Source organism: Spermophilus citellus, assembly GCF_964194105.1.
Source record: "Spermophilus citellus genome assembly, chromosome: 9".
Taxonomy (NCBI): domain Eukaryota; kingdom Metazoa; phylum Chordata; class Mammalia; order Rodentia; family Sciuridae; genus Spermophilus; species Spermophilus citellus.
Genome location: NC_138191.1, coordinates 14,896,617 through 14,904,047, shown reverse-complemented (window position 1 = coordinate 14,904,047; position 7,431 = coordinate 14,896,617). Strand labels below are relative to the sequence as shown.

General features: G+C 37.9%; 1 pseudogene across 1 annotated transcript; it reads right to left on the bottom strand.

Annotated features, from left to right (window-relative positions):
* Window positions 1-266: 266 nt before the first annotated feature.
* Window positions 267-1,072, bottom strand: LOC308656356 (pre-mRNA-splicing regulator WTAP-like; annotated as a pseudogene). Its single transcript has 2 exons — window positions 588-1,072; window positions 267-327 (listed from the first exon to the last, which is right to left on the bottom strand). The product of its transcript is annotated as a pre-mRNA-splicing regulator WTAP-like (transcript).
* Window positions 1,073-7,431: the final 6,359 nt, after the last annotated feature.

The window sequence follows — 7,431 nt, the reverse complement described above, 5'->3', positions numbered from 1 at the left end:
AGAAGTTAAACAACAATCATGAAGTCCACAGTCTTATTGGCAAAACTGATACACAGTGTCTCTAAGTCATTATGTTCAAAGCTAAGAGCGATGTGTATTCCGTTTTCACATTTTACTGGAATTTTACATGTTCAATTCATGATGTTTAAATCTCTAGGTTTTCAGTCCTCCAAACTGTCTGAAGACACAGTGTGCCACAGACTTAAGACTTCTGTTTCTCCCTCTATTTTCTTCAAACATAAACATTTCTCAAGTGTCCACATATTCTAGAAGGGGAATTTTTCGGAGGTGGCCTCTTCTTCGGAATAGTCCGAGGACATCAGGCCTCAGAAGCAAGGGGAAGGGGAAGAAAAAAAAGATGAAACATAAGGTTCATCTGGTAAGTTTTACATTAATCATTACAAGCTGCACGGTATAAGAATGTTTTTTCATTTGTTTGTTTGGTTGTTTGTTTGTTTGTTTGTTTGTTTGTTTTGGCTCAAAAAGTCTGAGTCTTGGTGTGGAAAAGAGTACTTGGCTGTCCCACCACAACTTTCTCCCAGTGGGACTGTCAGGGAAGTCTTGACTGGGGAGTATGATTTGTTTACCTGTCAGGCTTAAACTTCCAGGCACTCAGTTCATTTTGGGCTTGTTCCAGTTTGTCTTTAGTCTGTTCCAGTTCGCCTTTCATTTTTAGGAAAAACAAGTTGATCGCTGGGTTTACCATTGGGCAACACTCGGCTGCTGGACTTGCTTGAGGTACTGAATTTGAGTAGTTCACTCTTGCATCTCTTGTTCCTTCCTTGCTAGTTGCATTACAAGGAGGTTTCCCTGCGTGCAGATTCCTGCTGCTGTTGCTTTAGTTTTTCTTCAGACTCCCTTAAACCAATTATGTCATTTGAGTTAAGATCTGTGTACTTGCCCTCCAAAGCTTGAAAGTAAGCTTCATATTATTTCCATTTTAGAATTAACTCGTCTCTTGCCATAACTTTGAAGTCTGTTTCACTCAGTCGAACCTTTTTTGGAAGAGGTTCTTCCTGGGTCATCCTGAATCCGAGGAGTTGCCTCCTGGCCGCAGCTGCAGCCGCCCGCCCGCCCGAGGCGGGACCATGTGGACAGAAAACAGGAGAGAAGCTGGCCATTCTCCTGGCCCAAGCGGGCCTGGAGTCTAATGGAGCAGCTGCACCCCTGCGCCACGCCTCGGCCTTTCATGGAGTGCAGCGCGCCCCGAGGCTGCCGGGGCTCCTGGTGATATTATTTAAATAAAGACTTTTTCTTCATTGCCTCTGAAGATATATACTCTGTGATTCATTGCCCAAAAGATGAAAAAGACCAGCCAATTATATGATTTTTTTTCAACCATAAGAAATGCGTTTTTTTCTGAAAAACAATTTGAGATCTTGGCCAACTCCATCCTCCTTCTCTTCCACATCTCCACATTCCTCCTCCAGCACAGGCTCAAGCCCACTGACCTGGGCATAGGTCTCTTGGCCCTAATCCACATAGGGATGATGATAATTTTAGGGTACATAGCTACAAGTGTCTTTGTGTCTCAGGATTTGGGGGATTACATCAAGTGTCAATCAGTTATCTACTTTTACAGGTTTCTGAGGGGCTTCTCCATTTGTGCTGCCTGCCTGCTGAGTGTCCTCCAGGCCATCACCCTCAGCCCCAGAAGCTCCTGCTTGGCCATGTTCAAACATAAATCCCCACAGCAGACCCTGTGTGTCCTTGTTTTCCTGTGAGCCTTCTACATGTCCTTGAGTGCTCACTTCTCATTGTCTTCTACTGCCATTCCCAATGTGACCTCACATGGCCATGTATTTATTACTCAATCCTGCACAATTTTACCCATGAGTTACTTCCTCAGGCATTTATTTTCTGGATTAGGTGTATTCCAGGATGTCTTTCTTATAGGACCCATGGCCCTCTCAAGTGTGTACATGGTGGTTCTCTTGTGTAGACACCAGAGGCACTTCCAGCACCTTCAAAGCACCAGCCTTTCTCCAAAAGCATCCCCTGTACAGAGGGCCACCTGGAGCATCCTGTTACTCATGAGTTTCTTTGTGCTCATGTACTGTTTGGACAGCATCTTCTCCTCCTCAGGATCTATGTGGGAAAGATGACCATGTTTGCTTTAATGTCCAGATGATGGTGGCCAATGGCTATGCCACAGCCAGTCCTTTGCTGCTAATCAGCACTGAAAAATGAATTATTAACTTCTTAAAATAATTTTGGTTAAGATAGCAAAAATTTAAGTACTGATGATAGATAAGTTCTCCTAATGTGCCAATACACTGGCTTCCAAATAATAAATCATGTTATACAATAGATGCTCTCTGGATTATGTGAATATGGGGATATGCATTTTTTGTTAAATCTGTTAGAGACATGTGAATAACAAATGTGTCACAGAAATGTCAATGCTTTACCTCTTTGAGATAACACAAGGGTCCTACATATCTGCCTGGTGTCAGCAAAAGATTCTTATGAGGAAGGTGTGAGTTAGTCACTAAAAACACATGGAGAGTATATATTATGTTTTAGTAAGTGCTTTAAATGAGCTGTATTTGTCCCAACTAAATATGTCAATATTTACTGCCATGAATTACCACCGGAACCACCAATTGTTCTTTTACTGATCTGCTAAAAAGAATGGAATGTAGGGATTTAAGATATCACATATAAACCAGTTCTCATAATAGCATTATTATCAATAACCCATGATGGAAGCAACTCAGTGTCCAAAAGCATAGGAAAGTATAAGCAAAACATGGCCTCAGCATATTATGGGATATTATTCATCCTGAACAAGAACAACAAAAATTGCATGAGACCATAATTCACAAACCTTTAATGTAGAAGGTAGATCTGAGCTTAGAAACACATACAGATAGAAAATAGATTCGCAATTACCAGGACATGAGGGAAGGTGTCATTGAGGATTTCTTATTTGATAGCAGGGAAGGGACAGATGGAAAGATTTCAGTGAAAGACACCAAGAACAGAATAGAGGAATCAGTTTGAGTACTTCTACTGCACAGTAGGGTTTGTTAAAACAACCTTAAGTCTGTTTCAAAATAAAATTCACAATATATAAAGACAATTAACAGCTGAAGAGGTAAAAACATTTATTACTATGATTTGATTATTACAACTTATGTACATGTACTGAATTACCATAATTTCCCACATAAAAATGCATAAAAATATATCTTTAAAAAGAGTTTTTGGTAACTTTATTACAGCTATAAAAACCTCACTGAAATATAAATAATTTTATATCTCATGATTCTAAAGATTCCAGAATATGATTTGTATAATTTTCTAACAGTTTTAATGCATCTTCTAGGGGAAAAGCATTTTTTATCCTTAATAAAGTTACCATCTGATCCAGCGATCACACTTACAGATTTTACTCACATTACTTGTAAACTTATGCACACAGAAATGGTGTATGTTGCTGATGACTTGGTCCTTGTCCCTAATGACAATTGAATTAAGAGGACATGGTTTTGAGAAAAAGGAAAAGCAGGTATATTATTGACTTTGTAAAAAAAAAAAAAAAAAAAAAAAAAAAAAAAGATGCACAGTGTACTCCAGTTCCAGAGGCTGTAATTCTGCTCATTACAGGGAACAAGTTTTTGTTGTTATTTTATTTTGTCTTGTTTTATTTTGCTTTGTTGTTTTTTATACTGGTGATTGCACTCAGGGGCTCTCACCACTGAGCCCCATCCCAAACCAATTTTGTATTTTTATTTAGAGACAAAGTCTCACTGAGTTGCACAGCACCTTGCTTTTTCTGAGTCTGGATTTGAACTCAAGATACTCATGCCTCAGCCTCCAAGACTCTGGGATTATAGGCATGAGCCACAGTACCTGGTAGAACAAATTTGTTGTTGTTGCTGTTTGTTCAAAAACTGCCTGCCAGATATTCCTTGTAGGAGAACAGTGATCCCCTTGGTAATTTGGGAGACAGCCATTCCTTAGATTTTCAGGGGACATTTCTGAAGGCTGAATGACTTGGTTCCTATGGTGGGTGTGTGCTCAAGTCTGTCTGGGTCTAGGAGGAAAAAAGAAAACTTTGTTCCTAGCCCCACAAAATACGGAGGGGGAAAGGGAGATGAGGAAAAGAAAACATGTCCATTTAAAAAAAGGCTTAGTGGCAGATCAGCAAGGGCTCTATTCAAGTCTGAGGCAGACCACTACTATATTTGTAACTATTGACAGCAGCTTTATTCACTAACACCATAAATTGGAAGGAATACAGAAATTCTTTTGCAAATTAGTGGAGAAGCAAATGTATTTTCCAAGAAGTATTTATTCAACAAAAAAGAGTAGCCTATTGATTAGCTCAACAATAAAAATGAAACTTAAATGCAGTTTACTGAGTAAAATAAGCCAGGATGCAAAGGGTACTTCTTTTATGCCATTTATATGACCCTCCTGAGAAGGAGACAATATAGAATAGACTTGGGGCTACTGATTTTCAGGGTTGGACAAAAGTGTAGCCCTTTAATAAAAAGTAAATGTGGCCTGGCAATCTGTGCCTGCAGCCAGCTTCTCAGGAGGCTGAGGCAGGTCAGCATAATTCCACAAGAGTGAGACCAGGCTGGGCATCACAGCAAGATTCTGTTAAAAAACAAACAAAAAAAAAAAAAGAGAGAGAGAGACAATAAGAACAACCAGCAACAACAACAACAAAATACTGAGGCCACTTTCAAGGTGAAGGAACTTTTTGCACTACGCTGGAATTACACATAAATGGATGCCTGCCATTTTTCAAAATAATGGAATTCATTTTACAAAAACCTGAACTCTAATGTGGGAAAAGAAAAAGAAAAGCTTTAAAATGGAAGTGAGCTGAGGAACTCTGACAAGTGCTGTTTGAGCTGGAAACTATAAGACCATAGATAACATCTGAGGTCATGTACACCAACACTGTGCTCTAATAGATAAGCAAGCTTGTTACAGAAGCATTGATTAAGAATTCATAAACAGCTCATAGAATAAAACAAATATGTATATGGTGGTTAGTGGACACAGGGCTGTGTACTCTTAAGTCTAGACTGAGACCTGCTGCACTGCATCATGGCCAGAGACATCAAGAGGAACTTGTTTAGCTTGATAATGATACATGTGAAGAAATCCAGAAACAAAGACGCAAGTGTGTAAATATTACAATGAGTATATATATAGACATGGCACCCAGTTCTTGTAAAGGTGGTCCAGAGTAGTGACACATAGTGCCCAGGACTTTGTTTCTGTTACAAAACAGAACTAGTGAATGGTGTCAGTAGGAAGAAGAGAAAGTGTAGGTCCACACCCCACAAATATAATGACATTATAATTTATAGATTAAGATTCTTTCATGAGAAATCCAGAATCCAGTTAAGCTTCCATACCATGGAAGAACACAAACCAGAAAATATTTGTGATTTCTGTGATTAGAACCAGTCAGGGCTGAGTTCCCTTTCCTCTAAGAAAACGTCAGCAAAATAGAAAAAACTTGATGAAATTTTACCTAAACACACTGGAACAAAAAGAGAGATGCAAATCAACTGAAATCAGAAATAAAAATTAAGACATCACCACCAGGCTTACAGAAATAAAAGGGGTAATCAATGAGGGAAGACTGAGAAATATTGCATGCAACAAATTAGTTAACTGGGAAAAAATCAAAAGTGAGATGAATCAAGGTGCAGAGGCAGAATGGCAGAATTGATCCTTGTCCAATCTGCCATCTTTGTTTATATCAATAGATTTCATTAGGTCATTGGCTTCTGTAGTACGTTATTCTTCCTGTATCATTAGGCAGGTTAAAGAGTTGGCAACACCATGCAGCCTATTCCTCAGATACATACTATAGTTGCAATGTGCTATGTCAGGAGTTTTGTGTAACTCTAAAGAAAGACTATTGTTTAAAGTTACTGTTACATGGACAGCTTCAGGCATAGTGGAGCTTTTGCAAAACATTGTGGTTGTCTAACAAGAGAGTTTTTGTATTCCCAGGAGCTTTGTGTCTGAGATAAAGGGCAAGGCTGACTTTTAGAAGATATGGAAAAAATGAGTTATAAAATGGAGTGCACAAATGTAATTCCACCTCTCAGGAGGGTGAAGATAAAGAATGATAGGTTATCTCTTTGATGTTTCTTGTTTAATTTCATGTGGATGTAGCTCAGTGATGAAGTACCTCTGGGTTTAATCCCCATTAATTTCTAAAATATAAAAAGATATAAAAAATTTGAATATATAAGAATTGAAGAGATCAAATATATTTTCAAAAAGTTCCCAAGAGTCCATTATTTTGTGGGCTTACTGGTGAAGCCTATTAAACTTTTGAAAAATTAATACAAATGGTTATCAATCTTTTCCAAAGCTTAAAAGAGTAGGGAATATTTCCTGATTTATTCCATAAGCCTATATTTTTCTGATACCAAAGACATTGATAACATCATTATATATTTGTCAAAACCATAGAATATTCAAAACCAAGACTAATATAAACTATCGACTTGAGAGATAAAAATGTGCCAAAAAATTTGTCTTATGAATGCAAGGGTGGTACAACATAAAAAAATCAGTAAATGTAATACATCATATTAACACAGAAAATAAAAATATCAATGATAATTTCAGTTGATATGAAAAAGGCATTTGACAAAATTGAAGACTTGTTAATTTTTTCTTAAAAATTACAAAAACTAGGTAAAGAAGGGAACCTTCTCAAAAAGATAAAGCAGGTTTATGAAAAAACCACAGGTAACATTATTCTAAATAGGGAAATACTAAAACTGTTTGCTCTCATATCCAGAAGAGGAGAGGTGTATTCCCTCTTTTACCTCTGCTGTTCTACAGATCCAATGTGATCTCTGTCAAAATCCCAATTGCACTTTTTTTTTTCAGAAATGACAAAGCTGATCATCAAATTCAAACCAAATGGCAAAGGGCCACAAATACCACAAATAAAATGTTTTTGAAAGAAAGTTAGAGAACTCATACTTCTTGATCTCCAAACTTACTATAAAGTTATAGTAATCAAAACAATATGGTACTTGCAGAAGGACACACACATACACCAATGGAAATGGGAAAAAACCCAAACATAAACCCATGCATCTGTAGCCAATTGCTGAGTCTCTTCCAAGCCACTACCCTCAGCCCCAGAAGTTCCTGCTTTGCAAATTTCCAACATAAGTCCCCACATCAGAGGCTATGTTCCCTGGTTTTCCTGTGTGTATTCTACATGTCCTTGAATGCTCACTTCTAAATCTCTACTGTTGACAACTCCACCGTAAACATGCATGGTCTTATATTTATTACTCAATCCTGCACAATTTTACTCATGAGTTGCTTGCTCAGGCATTTATTTTTTTTTACATTGGGCATATTCAGTGACATGTCTTTTATAGGGCTCATGTCCCTCTCATGTGGATACATGGTGACCCTCTT